The 27,528-nt window shown below is 33.5% G+C and overlaps 2 long non-coding RNA genes and 2 other non-coding genes across 4 annotated transcripts; 2 read left to right on the top strand and 2 right to left on the bottom strand.

The window, feature by feature from the left end:
• Positions 1 to 2,163: 2,163 nt before the first annotated feature.
• On the bottom strand, positions 2,164 to 2,267 carry Mir3880 (microRNA mir-3880). The gene has a single exon (NR_038736.1). It is a non-coding gene; the product is annotated as a microRNA mir-3880 (primary transcript).
• Positions 2,268 to 9,627: 7,360 nt separating this feature from the next.
• LOC107398942 (uncharacterized) lies at positions 9,628 to 13,779 on the bottom strand. The gene is made up of 2 exons (XR_001575666.2): positions 11,667 to 13,779; positions 9,628 to 9,921 (listed from the first exon to the last, which is right to left on the bottom strand). It is a non-coding gene; the product is annotated as an uncharacterized LOC107398942 (long non-coding RNA).
• A 192-nt stretch (positions 13,780 to 13,971) lies between these two features.
• Positions 13,972 to 16,280, top strand: LOC107398864 (uncharacterized). Its single transcript, XR_010335491.1, has 3 exons — positions 13,972 to 14,829; positions 15,016 to 15,441; positions 16,140 to 16,280. It is a non-coding gene; the product is annotated as an uncharacterized LOC107398864 (long non-coding RNA).
• Positions 16,281 to 24,567: 8,287 nt separating this feature from the next.
• Positions 24,568 to 25,792, top strand: LOC103312466 (uncharacterized). Its single transcript, XR_010335358.1, has 2 exons — positions 24,568 to 25,194; positions 25,245 to 25,792. It is a non-coding gene; the product is annotated as an uncharacterized LOC103312466 (transcript).
• The last annotated feature ends 1,736 nt before the right edge of the window (positions 25,793 to 27,528 follow it).

Raw genomic sequence — 27,528 nt, 5'->3', positions numbered from 1 at the left:
CGACGCAGAGTGCTATTGTAGCTTTCTAGTACAATGTCTCTTTTCTCAAATTGTTGACCTACCATTACTAAAGCTATTTCGTTAGCCGTTGGAGCATTATAGCGACCTATGTGACCATCCACTGGCTTTTTTCGGCTTTGATAACAATTTTAAATGCATCACATGTAGGCGACACCTTTTCAACAGTGGTTTTCAAATCTCTCACATAAGGGTTGCTGTCATGGGGCGTCTTATGAAGTGCTTTGACCAAATTTTGCTTGACTGATAGATTTTTTCAGCATCCTAAATTGGCTTCCCTTTCATCTTCTCCTACAAAATAGATTTGTAAGAACCGAGCTTCTAGTTGGTCTTTAGACAACAAACTTCCAATTAAATGCTAAACTTGAACCTGTACTTTAAATGTTGACATAAATCCATCTTCGTATATTTGTTTGGCTCCAAATGAGGTCATTTGACAGCAGCTATTATATTGTCGGATATGACTCATAAAGTAATTATGTTCAAGATGAAAATCCATAATTAAACTATATTTTCTGGTAGATGTTCAAGTGTCCAAAAAAACTTTACCTTTATTACATCACATACCAGGAGTTTCCTCTTTCCACTTTAAACCATTACACCACTGACAGTTGTAAGTCATACTACGTAAGCTTCTCGTGGTATCTGATTCATAGGGTAAGCCAAAATCATATTTAAAGCCTGATAAAGTTTTGACTTTCCATACCTTTTGTACATTATGATTTCGATATTGAGACTGAATTTCTTTATGTTTGTCAAGGTGAGTGTGTTGATAATTAACAGCCATTTCTTTGTGAATTTGTGAATGTAATTTCTGAAATCTTGCCACCGCTTGTCGATGTGCAAATGGGTTCTTTTGAATAGATTGTTTTAATTGAGCTTTTCGGATTCTACTTGTGTACCGAGCTCTGTGTTTTTTCTTTCCCCTCTATAGTTGTGTGGGTGAAATCTGGTCTAAAGAATGGTTTAATGAAGATAAACATAGACAGTTGAGTTTCAGGCATTGACGATTCGGATATTTCTAATCTTCACGTCGTTATTTTTTTGGGAAAATAAAGCTTTGATATATTTAAATCAGAGACTTGTTGAAAATTTATATCTTGTGAAACATAAGCATCAAAATGACCACTTGCAAGATTAGCTGTAAACCTAAGTCATTTCACAGGTCTACCCTCAGTTCCTGTTTTCACGTAAGATGTGCCATTTCGAAAAACTTCAAACACAAATTGCAATATTCGCCTAGCAGCCTTTACTCAGATAAACTTCCGAATGTCGAAGTTTGATCATGTCGTTATAACTGTCGTTCGATGTGGAATAGTTATCTTCTCTTTCATCACACGACATGACAGAAAATTAAATCCAATTGTCTACAACATACCTTACAATTGGGCTACGCACAAGATTATCCATTTCCTGGGTTCCGAGTATCAAAAAAGATAAAGCCTGTTATGTTATCGCCATTCACGTGCCATGGATCAGCATGGAACCTTCCATAAGAATCTATTGACAACACGCGCTTTCCAACACCGTGGTCATCAAAAACCTTGCAACTCCTGCAGGAATTATTATTATAAATTCAGATCATGAAAATACGCATTTTAGTCTGGAATATAGTCTTGAGTCGTGGTGCTGCCTGTCGTTAATTTCAAGTCATTCGTAATATTATAAAAGTTATAATTTGATTTATTAATAACAAGTGAAATAATTGTAAAAGTGAAGTTGTAACAATAAATATAAAGTGGAAATAAATAATTTTTTAAAAGTAATTTGTTAACGCTCCCACGTTAACTGGCGCAGTCGAAGTAGGATTCACAAAGGATTCACAAAGGACAATTCCCAAAGGATTCCTTGTATTCCAATACTTTATTGTGAAGAACAATTTTTGGATATTTTCGAGCCGCGAGACAACATCGCTCAACGCCGAAATACCAAAGTTTCAAGAGTTGAAAAATATTGAAGATTTTTACGAAGATATTATTGAAGATTTTACCGAAGACATAACTGAAGATTTTATTGAAGATAATTGAAGATTTTTCTTGAAGATATTCCCTTGAAGCTTTTATTGAAGATTTTTGAAGATTTCGAATTTCGAGTTTCCGAACAAACATCGCTGGACTCTCCTAATTCCACATATTGAAGATTGGAGTATTTCAGGACAACATCGACGGAAGTCGCAATCTCAATTCCCGGAACCTAAGACTCAGAGGACAAAAATCGCCGAATTCTTTCGTTTCTTGGACCCAATGAAGAATTGCACAAAACTGTGAGTAATACTCGTTTCCTTAACCAATTGGATGTCAGATTCCCCAATTCCAAGTCTACCAGACTCAAGCTCAGACTCAGAAATAAACGAACTCAAAAATTTAATTAGAAACTTAATTATTGACGAATTTAATATAAATACACAGACTCATAGAGAAAGAATGGCTCAACAATTTCAATCAGAATATAAATAATTCCACAATTCAACGAAGAACCATCAGAACTTGCAGATTTCATCGCAGCATGTGATCTTCTAATAAACACATTTTCAGACCCAAATCAAAAACCTTTAATAAACAAATTCATATTAACCTCAATAAAAACAAAATTAATCGGAGAGGCAAAACTAGTAATAACTCTCGTGAAATAAATACTTGAGACGCATTAAAGGTAGTATTACAACAAAATTTTGCTGACCAGAGAGACGAAAATTCACTATTAAGAGACTTAATGCTATTAAAACAAGAAAGCGAAACTCCGCAACAATTCTGCCATCGCTGTCAAGATATAAAAAGTGTATTATTGTCTAATTTTGTAGTAACCGAGTTGAACGAATCTGTCAGAGCTGTGAAACGTGAAATGTTCGACAAGTTAACATTAAAAGCATTTTTAAGCGGACTAAAAGAGCCACTTGGTTCAATTATAAGATCGCGAAATCCACAAACTCTAGAACAAGCCCTTCCAAAATTCTCGACGAAGAAAATATTCTTTATGTGAAAAATCGAGCAGATTATCTAATTCAAAACAAAACCAGAGAATATAGGTCAAACAATACCCCGACTCATTTTATTAATAGAAATGCTCAATCGCAATCGCATCAGCGTCCTTCAACTTCTCAATCGCGCAATCAGAATTTTCGAGGCCAACAAAATGTAAGACCGAGATTTAACACGAATAAATTCAGCCAAAATCAAAGAAGAATTTAACGCAAAGATGATGATAGATACAGGCTCCGCAAAAACACTTTTAAGTCCAAAAATCGCACAAAACTTTTATCCAAATTTAATAGTCCCAGATCCTTTTGAAATACATTCAGTTCATAGAACAACACGTCATAAAGCAAGTGCAACAATTCCCCTTTCAAAAAATTTCAAAAGACCATATTTAAAACACAAACATTTTCTTGTCGATTTTAACCCAAAATATAATGGATTAATAGGCATAGATTTGATTAGAAAATTAAATGCATCCCTCGATTTCGAAAAGAAACTTTTTGTAACAGACAAAGTAAAAATACCAATATATTTTGAATCAGATGAAATAAAAAAGAAAAAACCAATTTTTAAAGTCACTTCACCCCCGAGATCAGAACAGATAATAAAGATCCCTGTTGATAAAAACATAAATGAAAGAATTTTTTCATACAACAAATTTGATGACGTCGAAATATCGTCATCATTCGTCACAGTAAAAAATAATCAAATCGCGACAACCACAATAATTAACCCCACAGAAAAAAAAATATGTTTTATGTTATTTGAACCATTAAAAATTGAGGCGATAAACACTTTTGATATAAACCCAGAACCAATAATAACCCCAATCGACTCAAATATTGACCAACAATTAAAGGAAAATTTGAAAAATATGAGAATATCACATTTAAATTGAGAAGAACAAAGACAAATCAAAAATTTATGCTTTGATTAGAAAGATATATTTTACTGCGAAAACTTACCTCTAACTTTTAACAATCAAATTAAATATTACATCCGAACCAAAGACAACAACCCAATATTTACAAAAACTTATCGATACCCAGAAATTCACAAAGAAGGGAGAAAACAAATAAATTCAATGCTAACTCAAGGTATAATCAGACCATCAACATCACCTTGGTCCGGTCCAATTTGGATTGTCCAGAAAAAATTAGATGCATCAGGAAAAAAGAAATGGAGATTAGTAGTAGACTATCGGAAATTAAATGAATAAACTGTTAATGACAAGTACTCTTTGCCAAACATAACTGACATTTTAGATAAACTTGGAAAAAGTATATATTTCACATCCCTCGATTTAGCATCCAGTTTCCACCAAGTTCAAATGAACCCCGATGATATAGAAAAAACTGCCTTCAGCACAGAAAATCGTCATTATGAATACCTAAGAATGCCATTTGGTTTAAAGAACGCGCCTGCAACATTTCAAAGAGTTATGGATAACATTTTAAGAGGAATTCAAAATGAAAAATGTCTTGTTTATTTAGATGACATAATAATATTTTCAACATCACTCGAGGAACATATTGTCCGACTAAAAGAAGTTTTTGAAAGATTACGAAATGCAAATTTTAAAATCCAGTTAGATAAAAGTAAATTTTTACGAAAAGAGGTCGCATATTTAGGCCATATTATAACACCCGAAGGAGTTAAACCGAACCCCAAAAAAATCAAAGCTGTAATGAAGTACCCAATACCAAAAACACAAAAAGAAATCAAATCATTTTTAGGATTACTTGGATATTACCGAAGATTTATTCCAAATTTTGCTCTTTTGACAAAACCCTTAACCACATGTTTGAAAAAGAATTCCAAAATTGAACATAACGAACAATTCATTAAAAGATTCGAAACATGCAAACAAATTTTAGTAAACCATCCAATTTTGCAATATCCAGATTTTACACAACCTTTCATTTTAACAACAGACGCTTCAAACGTAGCGCTTGGTGCTGTATTATCTCAAGGAAAATTAAGAGAAGATAAACCAATAGCATATGCCTCCAGAACGTTGAATGAAACCGAACAAAAATATTCGACAATTGAAAAAGAGCTTTTAGCAATCGTTTGGGCAACAAAATATTTTAGACCCTATCTTTACGGAAGAAAATTTACAATTTATACCGATCACCGCCCACTTCAATGGCTTTTCTCATTAAAAGAACCAAATTCAAAACTAGTCAGATAGAGGTTAAAATTAGAAGAATACGACTACGATATTGTTTATAAAAAAGACAAATATAACACAAACGCTGACGCATTATCTCGCACGCTGACGCATTATCTCGCATTCAAATTTATCCAATCGAAATTGACGCAAAATCAACAGCAGTACAACCTGATGACGAACTTGAGCAATTACTCAATGAAATAATTGGATCTGAAAACAGAGAATTAAGAACTCCCGAATTTTTACCAACTCATAATTTAAATTCCCCAATTACAGCGCAAACACCTGAAAATTTATTAACAGAATTCGAAACTGTAAGATCAAACTCAAGCCATAATTCACAAATACCAGGTCCTAGCGGTACTCAAAGACAAATTTCTACATCTACCTCAACTTCAAGTACATCTCGACGTGAAAACTTACCAAAAACCAAAACAATTGACGTTTGTGAGAATGCAATCGATCGAAAGGAACGACAAATTTTTATAACAACAGTTTTCCAAAACCCTCAAAAACCGAAAGTTACAAAAGAAAACGGTATGTCAATAATTAAAGCCCAAATTTCACAAAAAAATAATAATGAAGAGATCAAAAATTTATTAATAGAATTTTGCGAACCCAAAAAACATTATTATTGCTTTTTTGATAATGAAAGAATGTATAAAGATTTTTGCAGAACATTTTCGAAAACATTCAATGACGATGCCCCAATATTAAAACGATGTACAAAAAGAATTACCCTTGTCACAAACAAAGACAAACAGCAAGACCTAATTAAAAATCACCATGAAGGAAAAACCAACCATCGCGGAATAAGAGAAACATATACTAGACTTCAAAGACTAAATTTTTGGCCGAAATTAACTCTAGACGTATCAAAGTTTATCAATAAATGCGAAATTTGTAAAAAGATAAAGTACGAAAGAAACCCTCCAGAAATTCCATTAAAAGTAACACCAAAAATTGACTGTCCTTTCCAACAACTTAACATTGATTTATTCACAATCGAAGGAAAAACATTTTTGACAATAATTGACGCTTTTACAAAATTAGCTCAAGCCTACCCAATTCGAAGTAAAAACGCAATCGACATAAGCGACACATTAATTGTTTGCTTTTCACATTACGGAATCCCAGAAAAAATAACTTTTGACTCAGGAACAGAATTTCAAAATGATACAGTCCAAAAACTTTTAGAAACACACAAAATCAAAATTCATTTTACAACTCCAAGACATCCTCATTCAAATGGTTTAATCGAAAGATTTCAGTCAACAATAACAGAACATTACCGAATTTTAAAACAAAACTTTAATGACCCTCCACATAAAACAATGATTTATGCAATATCAGGTTACAACAACTCAATTCATTCAGTAACCAATTTGACACCTTTAGAACTACTCTTCGGACATACATCAACACGAAACCCTTTCGACTTATATCATAACGTAAGATACTTTCAACAATACCATGTTGACCATAAAAATCGAATGAAATTGATTTACAATGAAATGACGAAATTAATGCAAATGCAAAAAGAAAAATTAATTAACAAACGAAACGCACAACCGGAACAAACAACATTTAAAATTGGACAAACAGTTTTCGAAAGAAATCTCCTTGCTGATCGAAACAAATCAAAAAATAGATATTTAGGCCCATTCATAATTGAATCAGTTAACAACGACAACACTTGTATCTTGAAAAACAAAAATAACCAAAGAAAGAGAGTACACCTTGATAATTTAAGACCCCCTGTTCCAGGATTATCCTCTGGATCCTCATCACCCAATCCTTCCAGTCCCCGAAATTGACAAAAATAACAGAAAATGCCGAACTTTTACCACAAAAGTTGGGTATAGCAAAAAACATAATAGATCATTAGACCTTCATAAGAATATTTGATGTAGATAATCTTATCTCAAAGTATAATAATCTTAGAAACAAAGTACATAATCACTTTTCAAATGTAGAAAATAGATTTAATTCCAGCAACTCAGATCATTTTAAAAAAGACCTATTACATTACAAAACTATTTTAAACGAATTATTTATCCAAATAGATGAAAGAATTTTACAATTATTTCCCAACACAATTTCAGAAAACAAAAGAACAAAAAGAGGAATACTTAATATTTTCGGAAGTGCAATAAAAGCCATAACAGGAAATTTAGATAATGAAGACGGCAAACGATATGAAGAAATGATTTCAAAATTGCAAGCAAAGCAAAATAAACAAAAATTATTACTTGATGAACAAATTTCCTTAACAACCTCTACAATTGAAAAATTCAACATCACAATTTTTAAATTAACAAACAATCAATTGATTTTTGCAAAAAGAATTGCTGACATCGAAAAAATAGTAAATAAAACAGTCACTACAGGATTTGACCTTTATCCTCTTGTACACTTGCACAGTATTTTTATTCAAATAATCACATTTTCGCAAGAAATATTAAGAATTCTGGAAAATTTAGAGACAGCAGTCAATTTCGCCAAACTCAATATTCTGCATGATTCAATGATAAACCCCAAAGATTTGTTGCATGAGTTGAAAATAGTAAAGGAAAATTTTAATGATAAAAATGTAGCTTTTGAACCCAGAAAGGAGAACATCTTGCTCTATGAGCAAATAATTGAAATTAAAGCATATCAAAAAGACAGAAAATTAACGTTTATTTTTGAGGTTTTTAACTGAATTCCAAAATTATCATTATTAGCAATTATATCCTTTTCCAATCTGCTCAAATCCAAAATCTTGTCAAGTCATAATTCCGTCACACAAATTCCTTTTCCTTAACGAGTATTATTCCACATTGACCAACGAAAAATGTAACGAAGTGAATCTTGGAGATTACATTTGCAATTTACCACAATCTACAAAAATATCTCAAGACGCACCATGTGAAATTCAACTTCTGAAATTTATTCAAAAATATCAATCTTGCCAAATCCTCCACATCCAAATCAACGACTTACAAATACAAAAAGTGGACAAAAATCAGTGGATAGGAATTTTTCCAACCGAACAACCAGTATCATCAATTTGTAATCAAGATGAAGAATCCCTGTCAATAAAAGGAAGTTATGTAATCGTCGTTCCTGATGGATGCAAACTCCAAATCAACTCGACAACTCTCCAAACCTATCAAAATCCGGATTTTCCGAAGATTCCCATTCAACTCCCGAAAATTGAAATCTCTGAAATAGATTCAGAAAAGAAAACTTTCTCCACTTAGAACCTCTCGAACTTGAAAAAATCGACTTAAACAACCTTCAACCCGTTTATCATCAAATGCAGCAAGTTCAAGAAACCCTCCGAAGAGAAGATGATGAACCAATTTCATACAACACAAATATTTAGAAAATTTTAATCTGTTTTGTTGTTAGCTACTGCTCTCTATTTCCTATGGACCAAATGTCTCTACCCTCGATATATGACGAGAAAACTCAACCAACAAGCCGCCGCAAGTCAGCCCACGCCGTCTGCAATTCCAATTGAAAATTTGGCTTCTCGTACGATCCCCAAATTTCCAATCTAACGGAGGAGGTGTTATGTTATCGCCATCCACGTGCCATGGATCAGCATGGAACCTTCCATAAGGATCTATTGACAACACGCACTTTCCAACACCGTGGTCATCAAAAACCTTGCAACTCCTGCAGGAATTATTATTATAAATTCAGATCATGAAAATACGCATTTTAGTCTGGAATATAGTCTTGAGTCGTGGTGCTGCCTGTCGTTAATTTCAAGTCATTCGTAATATTATAAAAGTTATAATTTGATTTATTAATAACAAGTGAAATAATTGTAAAAGTAAAGTTGTAACAATAAATATAAAGTGGAAATAAATGATTTTTTAAAATGTAATTTGTTAACGCTCCCACATTAACTAGCCCTAAATAAACAGGCTCCATCCCCTATAATAGAGACAACAGTTTGTGCAACATTTTTCCCGTCGATAATCAAATTTTCTTCAAGCATAAAAAAATATTTATGCAAAAAACTACAAATTCAACAATAAAAATAAGTACTTGTGTAATGTTTTCTATAGACAAAACAATCCGAGAACACTTACACCAATAAATTAACTAAAGAAATCTTAATGCTGTTAATATCAAATTAGAAGTAATTTAAATTAAAGTGAAATTTAATCCTTATAAAGTAAACCAAAAATAAGTGAGCATAGTCAAAATAAACAAACATCAATGACATAATAAAAATTAAATGACCTACTCGGAAAACAGTAAAACTAACCAAAGATTACGAAAACTGCAGAAATTAATTAATTATATTAAATGATATATAAAAAATCGATGGTAAATAAATAATAAGCAATGTAATAAAAACTACATAGACAATTCTTTCTTTATAATATACAGACCAAATATAATGCATCAAATCACTCGCACTAATGATGTGGGGGAATGGGGATCAAAACTGTAGAAACAGAAACAACTTGGTCTTTATTTGAGAAAACACTGAGAACGCTCGGAAAAACACAATTCTCCATGCAAAAGCTTGCACCCTATTTCACCCCCGTAGAGATTGATTTTTAATAAATCCATTCTTAGCGAACTTCTACATCCTCTAAGGAACGATCTACTAAATTTCACATTTTTAGCTTCGAAGGTTTAGGCTGTGCATTTTCTCTTAGTCAGTCAATCACGGAAATCTTCTATAACTACAAGTATATGCTGGTATTGTAGATACTACTCACTGCTTTGCACGCATGTCCACATCTATTTTGAAAAGCGAAAAAGTTTAACAAAAACTTAGTAAGAGAAAGTAGGAGCACAATTTTATTGTGATTTCAAACCGTGACCAAATCCGGACCCGAGTTTTGCTTGTTTTTATAATTGCAAACAAACATTCATTTTCTAGTTAACCCCTTTGTGAATGTAATTTCTAAAAATCTTAAAACATATTTCTTTATTTTTAACCGAAAGCCGAAATACCAATTCTCATGAATATAACTTCAAAAATGACGGGTTTTTATATTTAACCACTTTTGAGGGTGGAATTTTATAAATTTTAAAACACGCGTTTCTCCATTTTTCGCCGAAACCTCAAATACCACTTTTCATAAACGTAGTAAGTCCTAAAATGACAAATTTTATTATTTAACCCTGTTTAAGGGTGAAATTGTTAAAACTTAAATCATGCGTTTTCCGTATTTAACTGAAATCTCTAATAGATATTCGCAAGAATATAATTTTTAAAATTAAGGATTTTCAAGTAAAGTTTAACAGTACATTTAACTCCCTTAGGGCTTGATATTTCGAAAATTTTGAACACGTTTTTTCAATTTTTAACGTAAGGCATAAATACCAATTTTTTTGAATGTAACTTTAATATCTTATTTAAAATAATTAAATGACAAATTTTTATTAAAATTTTAACACCCTATTTAACCCTTTCAGGAATTGACTTTCGAAAATCCTAAAACAAATTTTCTTCATTTTTAACGTAAGGCCTAAATACCAATTTTTTTGAATGTAACTTTAATATCTTATTTAAAATAATTAAATGACAGATTTTTATTAAAATTTTTACACCCTATTTAACCCCCTTAGAGGTTGATTTTTCAAAAATTTTAAAACATGTGTTTCTTCATTTTTAGCGTAAGACCTAAGTACCAATTTTCATGAAAGTAACTTTAGTATTTCTTTTAAAATAATGGATTTTTATTTAAATCTTAACACCCCATTTCACCCTTTTAAAAAAAGATTTTTAAAAAATTCTTTCTTATGGGAACCCTACACACTCTAAAAAACGTATCTTCTAAATTTCAAACGTATCTTCTTCTAGGTTCAATGGTCTAGGTTGTACGTTGTCTGTCAACAATTAGAGCTATATTTTTTTTGGTAACAATAGGAGGAATGTAACGGTTCAAATTTTCGTCTAATTAAAAAGCGGGAACAAGTTGAATGGAAAAAGATAAGAGGTCGGTTAGTCGTTGATCGTGAGGCTAGAAAATCACAAATAATGAAACAATTTATTAATAAAAAACGAAAAAAAGAACCTATAACAGCTACGAACTCAGCCGAAAGGAAAAAGCCCCGCTTGAACACCTGGAGGTACCTACAAAGGTATCTACCGCCAACAAAAATAAACCCTTAGCGCCCAACATCTATTGTCGTGTGATGTCGACACTTCGTCCCGTCTTTCTGTCGTTTGGGAGTACCTGCTTTAGGCAACTGAATGCTACATGTAAGTTTCGTGCATGTTACCATCCGGGAAACGCGTAAAATTTTCAAACTTTATATTACTCTCAAACTAGTTACATTAATAAACTTTTTATGTTGTTCTTCGCGTACCCTGTTTTATTTTTTTTTTTTGATCTAATATCTAAATTTAAATAACCCGGTTGTCGGTGTTTCTCGTCAAAAAAAAACGTCTGACGCCTAAACATTCATCTCCCAACATAAAAAAAAACACTCCCCGCTACCATTTACAAAAAATATAAGCAGTAAAAACTACTTACCACCACATGGAAAATGAAAAATTGTGGAGGCTTCCTTGTCCAAACCTGCAGTCACTTCGTGGACGGTTTTCAACGTTGTACTTTAGAAATGTGATCTCTGCTGTCTACCATCTATTGTTTGCCCCAGTGTCGAGAAATATATAACCTGTACATGGAAATTTAACGCAGAATAATGCTCCTTTTTGGAGTTTTTTGTCAGAGCCCGTAATATGAACCGTAAACGATTCCACCAAGCGGGGGTTCGTTGAAAAAGTAGCGTTTCCGTTAATCAAAAATAGTCTCAAAAGGCTATCGTTATTATCACTATTTTTACTTTCACTTGAATTTTCAAACAGTTTCAAGTAAATCGTTCGCCAAAGGTACCAATATTTGGCTCCGACCGACATTTTCACATTAAATGGCAAATTTGACAGATCGCAAATCAACTTACGACTCGTTCGAGAGGTGTCGGTGTCACTACGTTATTCAAAAATTTGTCACTACGTTAATCAACGAAACCAAGCAAGCAAGGGACTTTGTGAAGAACTGAACTATGACTGCAGTTTTTATAAAATTTACGTACCTATTGACCAAATATTGAGCAACACAGATTATTTCCTACTAAAGGCTATTCGAGAATTACGCTTTTAATTTATTTGTATCAAACTGTGCATTAAAACAATACGTTTTTATAAATCCATAAACTACAAAATGAAGCCAAACAAATAAACACCAAAAAACAGATGAACAATACAGAACTCTTTGTAAATGGTCCTGATAGAAAAGACATTCTTTCAAAGTTCTTCATACCGTCCAACGACTCACTCCAACTTTCCTAGCTATTTGTCGAGTACTTGGTGAAGAATCTTCTTCATCAACTCGACGCAACATTTTCACATCTAACCGTTTCCACGTCTCGTCCTCTACCTACCTTGAGTCCTTGGTATCACTATAAGCCAGTTGTACGCAAAAATTGGGCTCTTCCAAGAATAGGTTTTCTATCTGGAACTTCTTTTTAGGGAATACGGCATCACTTACACTGTCATTACACTCCCCAAATACAAAGTGCATATCTGCATATTCTTCGTTTGAATATTCGATCATATTCCAAAACATTAAATTAATTTTCAATAACAAAGTAACTTTAACGTTTTGGCTTTGACAGTAGCTGAGACAGTAGTAAATGAAGAATAGTTACCAAGTAACAATAATTCTTAGAGTAAAACTTATGGGATCTTTTTGTGTCCAGAGCATTATTTTAGTAGTTCTCAAACAGTGGGAATTATTTTGATTTTGAAAAAACATTGATAAAACATTTTTGTTTTATCAAAAAATTGTATAAAGGTTTTCGACCACATTTTGCATCATGAACGCACCCTGAAATTTTTGGGAAACCATTTTTAAGACCCTGTATAGTTCTAATGTTAAATAAACTATTTAAGGCTCAAAAACAGGAGACTACCATAACGAAATAAATTGAGAGAACTTTGAAAAATGGGTACGACCTAGCTTTTACCCAATTTATCACCTAGATCCGTTCTTGTATTAGACAATGCTTCCTACCACAACAAATTAGTGAACGCAGCTCTAACGTCCAATACAAGAAAAGAGGAAATGATTGAGTGGCTACGGGCAAAAGATGTGGCAGTAGATGAAGATCTACTGAAACCCGAAATTTACGCATTAATTAAACACAAAAGAAGTTTTACAAAACATTGCTTTTAGACATTCGGTTACAGGAACGTGAAGCATCTTGACTGTGCATATACACCTACAGTGGAAAAAAAAGATTTTCAAATTGCTAGTCATAGTAGAAGAAAACTGTAATAACAGGAACTTCAAGTAATAGTACGAACTTTGCTGCACCGTCAAAAATCAAAAAGACGTGGATTTATGTGGTAAACATTTTACTCTCGACTTCTATAGATGAAATAAACAATTATGTACAGTGTTATGTACTGTTATGCACTGTTCAACAGTGTATCTATGAAAAAGTTCTGTGTAAGAGGGATAAACAAACGTTTTGCCTTAGCGTAGACTTTGAGTGTAAAGGTGAAGTAATAAAAACGGACTTCTGGCCGACTGGTGTTACAATTCGTAGGTTGAACTTCCCTCGCAAAAATTTTCTCCACAGTACTCGTAATATCGTAGGAAATATCAATATACTACATATAAATATTTAATGTTTATCTAATAAAATAGATAAATTTTCTTGCTATTTAAATGACTATAATTACATGACACAATGACATAATATGTGTTTTTGAACATTGGCTAGACGATAGATGATGATCAAATTATTTTAATCAAACAAGTTTGCGCTTTGCTAAAAAAAGCGATCGTAACTCTCCCTGCACGTTATGTCGTCGTCGTTTTTCGTCAAATTCTGGGCATTCGGTAGGTATATGAAGTACTGTAAGTTGAGTATTGCACATTACACAAAGGGGAGTCTCCCCTTTCTCGAGGGTGTAGCAATGTGTAAAGCAATCGGTGTCCTATTCTATATCTGTGTAGAATAACATTTTCTTTCCGTTCAAGCCCAACACCGATACATGGTGTAGAAGGATCAGGTTTTATTTTTACAAGAAATGTATCTTTACTACAGTCCGGGACATTTCTATTTGGACATAAAAAATTTGAATTTTCTGACATTTATACGTGTATTCAGCGTCTATGTGAACAAAAAATGTTCTCTCTCTCATTCTATGGTCCTTGAGCTTTAATAACAGGGACATTTTTTAAATTGGTAGCATTAGAAAATGACAGTAAACAGCTGACTGATGTAAACAATAACACAATAACAAAGGAAATGTTATAATTTTAATCTATATAACCAGAGGCTGCTTTAAAAGTGTGTACTAACGGGATAATAACATATTTACGCAAGTATTTTTGAAGGTAGAAACATTACTTGTCATATAACAACTACTTAGATTATATGATGAGACGGGAATGGCACAACACAGAATTGCAGTCAGTGATTGTGCTGGAGAAAGCTGCTGTGACGTAGTGACTATCGCTGGTTGTACGATTTGTGCAATTTGTGATATGTTTTATGTGAAGAACTGGAAAACAAAGTGCATAACTGCATAACCTCACTTATCGCAGTTTTGCACATTTTGATGATGGGAATTGCGGTTCAAGTAATTATGAGTTATAGATGGAGCCCACTGTTTACTTCAAAGTAAGTCCACGACATTTACAGATACTTTCTTTATGTTTGTTGTCTTTTCTGGTGTAGAGGGTTAACTTTTCTATTTTCATATAAAATTCAAACCAAACGAAATCGAAAAGCTTAATATTGTCATGTTTTTTATTAATTATTAAAAAATTTATTTAAAAAATCACAGATATTGTTTATAATTTGCAGCTGAAGCCTTTTGGGTCCACTTTTTTCGTTGTTAGCCACTCTTGTTTCAAGCAGAATGGGTGTAAAGTTAAAAATAATCCCATAAAATGGTTAATATAACTCCTTTGCACTGGCATGGGTTATTTGAAAACTTACGTTTGACAAATACGTCACAAAGTCTCAGCTATCGTCGAAAAACATAATAAGGGCTTTATAATAAGAAGCGCTTTCTGATTTCACTGTGGACGTGTGGAAGAATAGTGTAAAATATTGCGAAAAACCAACTTTTATTCTTGTTTACATTTTTGTACGTCTCTATCTGAGAGTAGTCGTCTTGTATTAAAAATATAGCCTACTAATAAAGGAAATTAAAGTGTTTTTATTTCTGGGTTGCCCCCAATTCCACTTTGCCCTTGCCTGATAATCAAGACACTGATAATGAAATTGGTGTAAGTGCATCGAATACAAAAAGGCCATTTCAAATTTATTCAAAAAGCACACCTCCATTGAAAAGGGTCCATTCACGATGAAGTTTGGCTTCCTGCATGACATAGGTCTCGGGCACCAATCTCACTGTAAATGGTCTAAATTGGTCTTGCATCTCTAAGACATGGACTCACTGAGAGCGACTTCTGCAGTAGGCTTGAGACCTGCCTGCCTGTCTCGCAACAATCTCTGCATTATGATTCCAAATCATTCTATAAAACGCTGTCAATTACAAGCCATGATATGAGGCATGAGGCCGTCTCAGTGTATGTCTTGTGGTGTACATTGAAATTGTTTCTTAAAGAACCCATTCACAATGAGATCTGCTTCGCTACATGCGGCGCGACAGGACTCAAAGACTAATCCCCAAAGGCACAAAAAAACTGACACAATTTCATCATTTTAAGCCATTGACAGCGTTTTCGAATGTTGGTGCAAAGACTTGTCGCGAGGCAGGTTTCAGCCTTCCGCCAACGTCAGTCTCAGTGAAACCCTCTCAAAGTGATCTCAGCGAAAACCATTCACAATGAGATTGATCTATGAGGCCTATGTCGTGCCGCATGCAGCGAGATATGTCTCATTGTTAATGAAAATAGGGCTTTTTTGTTGTTTAAAGTCGTTTTTTAAAGCTTTTGTGGCAAATTTTACTGATGTGGCAGAGAGGGGGCATGCAATTGGAACATGACGATGACTACCCTAAAAGGCACTTCGAGGCTTTTATGGCCTTTTTAATGCAAATTTCAACTTTAAACCTGACAGTCATACCAAGGTCAAACATAACCTCAACAGTAATCCAGTAACGGTACTTCAAAGCATTTGAAAGTTTCTCCATTTGTTTCTAAGTGTTCTAGTTGGTACATATTGCTGTACTTTACTACAATAAAGAAATATTTAAATTTTTATTATTGTTTACATTTATCATCTGTCAAACACATCAAACAACCAAGTTCCCTAAATTTGAGCTCTTATCTAGTTTTTGTGCTCTATATAGTCTCGCGTCAACGTATGCGCTATGACGTAACTCATATAGAAATGTCCCGGACTATAGACCAATCGTTTATAATTCTTTGGACACATTCGCATGTAATTTTTTCTTGAGATTAAGTAAATGATTTTTATAGAACAGCAATTGTTATTTATTTTTGATCTTCCAGGAAGAGTCCTCATGTTGGTAAGCATGGCAGCTCAGGAAGTTCGATCTGTTCGATCTGACAAGATATCACCGTAATTAAGTAGGAGAAGAAAAGTTTTTTCTGCGATATGTTAAAGGCTTAACTCCTGTCTCAGCGCAGACTTATTTTGAGACTGGTATAGAATGCCCCTAAAGCTTGTCTTAAGCTAGCATTCTGGATAGGTTCTAGGAGTGCCAGTATCGTTTTGCATGCAGCAAAATAAACTATCGACCCGTAGTCTGTTTTGGACCGCTGAGTCTTTGCTGAGTTTATTATACACAAGTCGTCAACATACATACAATGGCGGATTAAACTTTTTGGCGCCCTAGGCTAACTAACCACAGCACCCTCTTTTATTAGAAACCTTCAGAAATAATATTAATAAAAATATCTAAGTAGTAACAGAACATCTATATTTGTAAATACACAATTAATGTGTAGGTAGTTATCCGCTACATTAGCGACAACACTACAAAAACTGAAAAAACAAAAAAAAACACAACCATGATTACAGTCTTTTTCGAGATTAATTTTCAATTAATTCAGTAAAATTTAAGGAAAGCGATATTTCGGATTCAATGGACAAGAGTGTCAAAATACTTAGTTTGTCATCACCAAGACTATTTCGCAAATAGTTTTTTATTCTTTTTAGCGTTGAGAACGATCTTTCTGCCGAACAGCTCGTTGCTGGTATAGATAAAAAAATCCGCAATGCTATGTCGACATTAGAAAAAGTTACAACGATATTTTTTTGTCTTATCAGATTCAGCATGCTTCGGATACTGTTGACGTCCGTTAAATCCGAAATTAAATATTTAAAATGGATGCATTCGTTTGCAAAATCTAAGTCAAAATCTTCCTGATACAATTCTTTTACAATTTGCTTTTACTAAAATTTCTTCGTTGAACAAAGTTTTTAATTTTAAAAGAAAACCAAAGTTTTTTTTCAATTTTTCGTAAGCACTTTTGCGTTTAGCGAGTTCACTCAGGAGCCGATCTATTACAACATAAATTGTATTGATTCGCATTGCTTCTTTTCCAATTAAACTTGATTCATCCTTTGTTTCGTCATATTGCCGTTTTCTTATTTTGAGACGGTTAGAGTCTTCTCTATAATGTTGACAGTTTGAAAGCTTTATCCCTTCGTCCTCAAATCTCGCAAATTCACTGCGAAGTCCAGAAACAAAATTAAAAAGTGAATCATAAAGGTTCACTACTGTACTGTAAGTAGATAACGAATGGGAGGTAACACAACACAACCTTGACCTTGAGTTTGACCCCGCCCATTTTCCCTATCTTTCTTTCAAGGCCACTCGTTCTCTCTCTTACTTTTTCAAGGCCAACCCCTCCCACTTCCCCCACCACTTCAAGGCCAAGACATTATTGGACCTTGATGTTTTCAAGGTCAAGGTTATTCATGCTACTCCCCACTTTTGCAAGGCCAACAACTTCCCTCTTTACTTATCATTCAAGGTCACTGCAGCTAATATATATAGAATTCAATACAAATTCAAAAACAGTATCTAATAAGTATTTCTCAATATTAAAGTAGTAAAAAAAATGTGGTATCGTTTTACTTGTGAAGGTGTCATAATAGTGGAAGAAACGTGTTTCCACAACCAGTTAGGACACATATCTTTGGAAGGTGGTTGGGAACGTTTCTTTAATAGAGTGGTTGTGTGTGAACAGTGCAGCACTAAAAACATTTCTATTATTAATCCAGATGGGTGGAATAATTCTTTAAGTATTGACATTACGTGTAATGAAGAAGAATTTAAAGAGTTACTTAGAAAATATGGTTTCCTTTGTCATAAGTGTAAAACTCCGTGTTACACAGCTAGCCAAGTGGATCCGGAAAATGCCCAAAAAATTATAGCTATTTACCACTAACTTAAATCAGCATAATGAAAGTTGACAATGGTATGTAATATGAGATTGTATGTACTTGTAGAAATTAAGTTTTAAATGTTTTCAGATCCTTACTGCTACATGCTCTTTTGCCTATCTCCAAAGGACTGTAGTAACAGAAAATTCTTTTGTTTGAGATGTGTGAAGCTTATGGCAGTGAGATTTCACATTTGTCATCTACATGTGACTTCAGTGTTAAACTACAAGTGTTTTTGGTGTAATACAGTAATAGGACAGAATTCTCAGTTGTGTAGAAATAATTTAATAAACAGAATGACTGTAAAAATGTGGTATTTTAGTAGAGAGCGACAAATGATGTTTTATGATTCTGATGACTATGATTCTGACGACTCATCAAGTAGCTGTGATAGTGGTATAGAATGTTAGTTAATAAGAGTAGAAATTAGATATAAACAACTTGTAACCTTAGATTAAATTAGTAGCTAGATTGTTCTTTTGCTGTATGGATAAAAGTAAATAAATGAAGTTATATAATAAACAGACTTGTGATTCTCAACATAGTATTGATTCAACTCTGACAAAGAGAGGTTGGGGTCTAATAAATAAATTAATAAATAAATTACTCATTGAATTACATATACCGGGTTATCAGTTTTGTGGTCCTGGAACCAAATTACAAGAACGAATTGCACTTGGACATAGTGGTAGAAATAAATTAGATCAGGCTTGTAAAGAACACGATATATCGTACGCCAACGAAACTAATTTGCAAAAACGACACGAAGCAGATAAGCTATTATTAAGTAAAGCAGTTGAACGTTTAAAAGCAAAAGACGCATCGTTTGGGGAAAAGGCAGCTGCATTAGCAATTGCTGGTATAATGAAAGGCAAAGTAAAATTCGGAATGGGAGCTAAAAGTAAAAAAGGGTAAAAAAAGAAGACAAAAAACAACGAGTTCTCGTTGCTCCTAAATATGGTGGTTTTTTACCATTCCTATTACCACTATTAGGTGCTCTAGGCGCTTTAGGAGGAGGAGCAGCAGGGATAGCGACTGCTGTAAATAAAGCTTCGGTAGATAAAAAAATGTTGGAGGAAACTATGCGGCATAATAAAGCAATGGAAATAAGTAGCGGTAAAGGTGTAGAAAAAACTAAAGGGAAAGGTCTTTACATTGGTCCATATAAATGGTATCAGAAAAAAAACTCCCAGTAAAATTACCACGTCACGCCCTCACTAATACTGAAATAATAAAGTTTGCTCGACTATTACAAATTCCAAATTTTAGAGGTGTATATATGCGTAATAAATTACCGAAAATTATACATAAAAATGAAACAGGAATTATAAATTTAGATGAAGAAAAAAATAGTGGAACTCATTGGACAGCATATGTAAAAAATAAAAATAATATATTATACTTTGATAGTATGGGCAATTTAAAACCTCCAACAGAGATTATCAATTATTTCAAAAGTGATAATGATGGTAATAACATTACATACAATTATGATGGATATCAGAAAATGGGTTCATATAATTGTGGACAATTATGTTTAAAGTTTTTATATAGACACACATGCAAATTATAAGTTTAGTCGAATCAAAGATGCTGTTTGTATTAACAGGAAAATCAGCGATACTAATGCTGACTTTAATCCACCGATTGATGTTAGTGATGGTGTCTATGAACTGGATATTTCAAATTTTGAAGTCTACAACAGTATACCGAATATTGATGAAGAAAATAATAAATTTTTTTTCGGGGATGTCGAATTTAAAATACCGACCGGTTGTTATCAATTAACCGATATAAACAACTATTTACAACATGTAATTGAAAAACAATTCAGTAATGACCTCTTATCTATTACTGCAAACAATAATACATTACATACACATATCAAAGCAACAAAAGATGTTGACTTACCAAACCAAATACTATCGGACCAGTGTTAGGATTTAATAGTCAAATAGTTCCGAAAAATATTGGAAAAGATTCGGATAATATTGCAGACATAATGAAACTTAATTCGATTATGATTGAATGTAATATTACAATTGGAAGTTTTAAAAATGGAGAACCTGTACACATAATTTATCAATTTTTTCCAAACGTTCCACCTGGATTTAAAATAGTACAGTCACCAGATCATGTGATTTACCTACCCATTAGTGTTAAAACTATAAGAAATATTACACTTAAAATAATAGATCAAGATGAAAAGTTGGTCAATTTTCAACAAGAGACTGTAACAGTTGGATTACATTTGCAGAAGAAAGAAGAAAATGGGTATTAGTTTTAGAACTGACTCATATAAAAAGCAACAAAAGTGTAGAAAAACAGTTAGAACAAAACGAAACGTGCAACAATTAAGTAATAAAAATAAACTGTTTCTAAAATCATTAGGATTTGAATTATACACATAAAAAAATGTTCGATATTGAGAAGGGTATTGAGTGGGATGAAGATGTGGTAGGTTACAAATTTCAAAGTCATGAGGCATATACAGCCAGATATGAAAACACGGATGAAATTCGAATTCCTTTAGAAGAAGATTTGTGTACACTACCATGTGATAGTTTAATTTTAATTGAGGGACAATTGGTTAAAACCGACGCTACAACCAATAAAACTGTACCAGCAACAGAAACCAAATTTTGTAAATAATGGTGTCGCTTTTTTGTTTAGTGAAATACTGTATGAAGTAAGTGGACTAACTGTAGATACAAACACAAAGCCAGGTATTACAACAACTATGAAAAATCTGGCATCATTAAATCAAAGTGAAAGTCTGAAATTAACAATGTCTGGTTGGGATCTAAATGAAGAAGCCACTAAACCTATAGATGGATATTTTCAAGCATGTATCCCATTAAATCGACTATTAGGATTTGCAGAAGATTATAAAAATATAATGCTAAACATACCGCAAGAGTTAATATTAATTCGTAGTAATAGTGATGTCAATGCATTAATTTGTGCAACAAATGAGAAAGCACGAGTTGTAATTGATAAAATTGCATGGCTAGTTCCACATATTGTGCCCGGTTTAAAGGAAGAGGTTAAATTGACAAAAACCATTAAAAAAGATAAAGAAATTGCAGTACCGTACAGAAGCTGGGAACTTCATTCGCTGCCACTCTTTCCAAATACTACAAAGTGTAGTTGGCCTGTGAAAATCTCTACAAAATTTGAAACACCTCGTTATATTATCTTTGGCCTTCAAAGCAATAGAGAAGGACAACTTGATAAAAATATGAGTAAATTTGATAGAGGCGATATAACCAATATGAGAGTATTTCTAAATAATGAACGATATCCTTATGAAAATTTAAATATTTCATATAAAAAACACCATTTCGGTATATTATATGAAATGTTTACAAACTTTAGATCCCGATACTATTATACAGATAAAAAAGAAACACACATTACACCTACACAGTTTTTCGACAGTTATCCACTAATCATAATTGATTGTTCGATGCAAAAAACTGGTTTACAAACACAGTCCATTGCACTGAGAATTGAATTTGATACAGACACCGGTATAAGTGAGGGAACCACCGCATATGCATTAGTCATTAGTGACCGAGCCTTTACATATACACCGTTGACAAAATCTGTAAAACAAGTCTAAATTAATATTAATAGTAATGGAGAACGAAGTGATTATAGACGTTCAAGGTTACAAAATTGGAAAAAAGTTTATAATTAAAGAACTGGCTGCTTTAAGAGGAGACAAACTCGCACACTATGTTTTTCAACCCCCTTTCCCTTCACAACTTTTGAATCCTCAAGATGAAAAACAAGTAAAATGGTTAATGAAGAATTATTATTGTATTGACTGGAATATGGGACATATTCCATATTGGAAACACGTACAAGTTATAAACAATGTGTTGAAGGATGTTGACAAAATTTACGTAAAAGGAAGAGAAAAAGCCGAATTTTTGAAAAAATATACACATAAACAAGTTATTGAATTTCCACAACAACCAACATTACACACCGATAAAGTTAAATGCATGTACCATCTGAACGATAACGCATATTGCAGTCTACATAATGTATTTTTTTTAAAACAAACATTTCGTTAAAAGTGTACAAAACATTGTGTAAATAATCTCAACTCATCAGTCTATTGGTAATCATGGATCAAGAGAGTTGGATAACGTGTCGTAATAATCCAGGACATCGCCTGAAAGTAAAACATCTTCGACGACATTTACGAAGATGTCTTCCACAACGTGAATATTCTTGGAGGAGTTTTGATTGCGGAAATGGGAATTATTTTGATTCATCTTTATCCCATAATACTAATAATGATTATCAACAATCATCGAGAAGCAACTTTGAAAATACAAACTCTTCAAAAAATATTTTTTGTAATGAAATGGAATATTAATTGAATTAATAATTAAATGTAGTATTTATAAATAAATGTTATAAATTTATAAACATTTGTATTTTTTTCATAATATTTACCACTCCCTTCCACATTCAATAATCCCTATACACCACCCAAAAAAAATTCATTTCATTTATAAAAAAGAGTTGATTATTGCAGTGGATATGAGTGATTTTTCTCTCATTTTTTCAATAAATTAAACAGGTTAACGATGTCCTTGAAACAAGCGGTTACACTCCATCCTGCCTACATAGGGCTTCTATTTACATTTTTTTGTATCAATATGTTAACCTTGATGGAATACACCAATGTAGTTGCAGTAAGTGCATACAAAGAAGTTGACCTTGACGGGAGCTTTCAACAATTTATAAAATTGCAGGGAGTGCATGCAGAAATTCATTCTGTGTTGTACAGGTAGTCTGTGTACGAAATAATGTGTTCAAATTATTTTGCTAATTTTAAACCGTGTACTCATGGTGACGAGTGTTCTCAGTGTCCCGGTCCCTCAACTAGGACAACTGTAAGTAACCAGTCATCAAATCCCTATCAAAACCGTAGTGGTTTTAATAGGGATAAACCTAGAATCAATATCGTTTCTGATGTAATTATTAGACCTGCTTATTCAAAATTAATCAAAAATGATGAGACACAATTTGAACAATTTGCCAAGTCGTCTTTAAGTCAATCTTTGAGGGAAGATTGTCTTGAAGAGGATGTGATTGAATGTAGTCAGTTAAGTGTGAAAGAGAAGCAATTAGCTAATCACGCTGTTGCTAATATTGTTCAAATCGTTGATGAGGATGATGATGATTCTATGGTTATTCCTTCATCACAACCTGATAGTGAATTATCGTTTTCTTTACCATTCACGCAATACCTGGCCCAACATGGTATTGAAAATGATTATTCGGACGACATCTCGTTGACCTTAATAGACCAGTTTATTAACGAAGACGAGGCGGCGTCCGGATGAAGGAACTTGTCCCATCAATAATTCGGTTACCGATGAGTTAAATGTATTTGATAATGATATGGTGGTGGTGGAAGAACCCCCAATCTCTCCCAGTCCACCACTACCACCACAAAGCCCCTTCGTTGAGCCAGTGTTTACCCGCCCCGTTACACCAACATCTCCTGAAGCGGCACCCGCGGTATTAACTCAACCCCCTATGATAATATCGCAGGACATCATTGACGCTTTATCGGAGCCTTGGGTTGAGGTGGAAAACGTTATCAATGGTAACGTTGAACATCCCCCTCAACCCAATTCACCGATTATTGAGGAAAATGATGTTCTGCCAGAGAGATTGGTTGTGGTAGAGGCCGAAAATAACATCATTCGGTCACCACAACCATCACCACCGTCACCCATGATATTATCACAGGGCGTCAATGACATACAACAACCATCTGGATCCGAGGTTGATGTGGAACTTAACATCATCACACCACCACTCCCTCAGCCTCCTGCAATGTTCGATCCGATGAGTATTATTACTCAAAATGTCATTGACGCACTGGCAGAGCCGTGGGTTGAAGAGAGGAGGCAGGGTGAAGAGATGGATATTGAAAATGACATCATTCAACCCTCTCACTTGTCACCCATTCTAGGGCAAATAAATAATAGGGTTGAGAATAGGGTGGAGGGTGGAGACGTTGATGTCGAAAACGAAGACAATGACGACGACGACGACATCATTCCACCCACTCCCCCTCACTCACGATCAAGGAGGCGTCGGCGCCCTAGAAAGCCTCGTAGACGTTCGCGAAAGTCCCCATTAATATTAATTATTAATAATTATAATATTAATATTAATATTAGTGATGTTAATATTAATAATTAATATTAATAAATCCTATTTCCGTCCTACACTCATATCAAGTACATTTAATTCGGACGCGATTTTCCAAATTTTAACATCATACTACCTACAACACGATGGCAAGCATGCTGCTCCTCCTCGAGGTCTTGCTGGATACCTATCTTTAAACACAAAAAAATATATATTTATATAGTATAAATAAATGTCTTTCAAAGATAGTAACAGAAGGCAGCAAATTTATAATTAAACTTTATTAGTAACCTGTTTAATTTATTGATTCATATTTTCATAAGAAAATGCATCACTGTGAAAACTGTAATAAATAATTTACAACCCGTCAATCACGACTACGCCACGAAAAGCTCTATTGTCAAGTGGTCAAAAAACAGGAAAATGGAGGACCGGCCGCCAAAAAACAGAAAATATGTCATTCAACTGGTAAGTTTTAACTAATAGGTACTCTATTTTCAATTATTTTTCTTTTCTAGCTAGCAACAATTATATGTGCGTTACATGTAATCAAGAAATTGCTCCAAAGCTTATTACGGCTCATGAGAGAAGTAGACAGCATAGAAATAATTGTCAAAGTACTCCCTTGGAGGATGGGGTGTTTGCACTCAGCAGTGCATTTAAATCACGCATCGCTTCATATAGGATTTGTGATAAGGGCGATTATATCGATTTAAATGAATTTATGGATAAAATTCACAATAAATTACTTGGACTTATTGTTTCACAAATTGAAAAATTTAGTACAATCAAAATTAATTTGGAATTATTTGGATTGTATACCATTGAGTCAAAAAATATATTTGATGTAAAATCTTTCAATACTACTAACAGAATTGTCACTTTAGGCACGAATATTAGGAATATGTTGCATGATTGTCAAGAAGTTATTAGTCAAAAAATGATGGATTTTTTGGAACGAGATTCAGGTAGTTATCTTACATCTTACAGTATTTTTATTTGTATTCTGTAAGTCAACAATGAAACTTGTGCAACAAAAAGATTTATTAAAAATTTCTAATCACGACTATTCAGTTTGTGTACCCTATCAACACTTTCCTAAACATAATAATTTATTCAATAATAGTGTAAAAAGAGGACTAGTGGTTGGACGTTCTGGATGTGGAAAAACAAATGTGATATTAAGTCTCTTGCTGCATCCAAATGGATTACGCTTCACAGACATTTACTTATTTTCAAAAACCCTTAAACAACCAAAATATCAATTTTTAAAATCGGTTCTGGCACCTCTCGATAAAGTCGGTTACTATGAATATGAAGATGGTGCCGAAATTCCTCCTCCTAAGAAATCAAACCCTATTCCATAATAATATTTGATGATGTAGTAACTTGTAACCAAAATATAATACGTGATTATTTTTGCTTTGGTAGGCATTATAATATCGATTGTATATTTATTAGCCAAACGTATTCTTCCATTCAGAAACAATTAATTCGTGATAATGCTGATTTCATAATTATCTTTCCTCAGGATGTATTAAATTTAAAACATATTTTTAATGATCACGTTGGTACAGATATGTCATATGAAACCTTTCAGAAAATGTGTTCACAGTGTTGGCAAAAACCGTATGGATTTGTTACTATTGATAAGGATGCTGAACAAGACAATGGACGTTATGGACGTTTTGATCAGTTCATTAAAATATAAATGTAAATGTTTGTCAAAGATTTATTTATTAGTCGACGATCGACATCGATAAACGTTTAGCTTTAGAGCTGGATAAGGCAAGACGACACGTTAAACAAAAAGTACGATCATTATCTTCACACATTGCAAGTTCGCAAAGACGTTTCGCAACCCACATTCAACCTCTAACTGATCCAATAAAAAGTTTAATTTCTGAAATTAAACATGAACGCGAAGTTGTCCCAAAACAGGAAAAAATATCAATTCATCATGAGGTCAAGCAACCGGAGGCGAAGCGACTTTTTGAATCAACGACTACAAGCCGTAGTACTACATCGCTCGATCCACGATTCAGTTTAATGCGACAACATGCGGCTGCTAGCACACCCAGAGAGGAGAGAACGTGACCATTGGAAAGTTGCAAGAAACATTAATAAATTTGTCAAAAACCGATGCATTTCGCCATTTTCTTAAACAATGGACCGGTTTACCTCGACAGTACATTGAAGATATGATTACTGACACAGAAAACAAATTTGATCATCAATATGGTGTGAGACATGGAACCGAGGCAAATAAATTTTTTATTGGCAATTCTGAAATTGATTTCAAAGACGATCATGTAATCGTTCAAAATGCAGCTTATCCTGATACACCTGGATTGTATGAATTATTATTTAAAAAAAATCCAACTAATTATACTCAATCAGATTTAGAAACTTATAGAAATATTGTCATTCGAACCAATGCAGACAGAAAAAACTATAAACCAAATGCACAAATTCTGGGTAATGTAGGGAACAAATATAAAACAATTATTCGACATTTCTCGAGACAGCCACTACCGCTTCAGGAACACCGTGCATCTCAGTCGCCGCCATTTTACAGTGATACTGAAGAAAGCCTTGATACCGATCAAGGTCAATCGACTCCTGTCCAGCAACGAAGCCGCAGTAGTAGTCTTTCAATTCTCGTACCACCAGCACGTAAACAGTATACGCGACTTCGCAACATACCTGCAATACAACGATTGCAGGCTCAAGGTCATGAACAATCAACTCCGACAAGTAGTATCCAACCAATATCAAAAAGAGTTAAGGGTGGTAGTATTC

The sequence above is a fragment of the Tribolium castaneum genome, chromosome 9 (genome assembly GCF_031307605.1).
Source record: "Tribolium castaneum strain GA2 chromosome 9, icTriCast1.1, whole genome shotgun sequence".
Lineage (NCBI taxonomy): Eukaryota > Metazoa > Arthropoda > Insecta > Coleoptera > Tenebrionidae > Tribolium > Tribolium castaneum.
The sequence above is the reverse complement of the archived record's forward strand: the minus strand, read 5'-3'. Positions and strand labels throughout refer to the sequence as shown.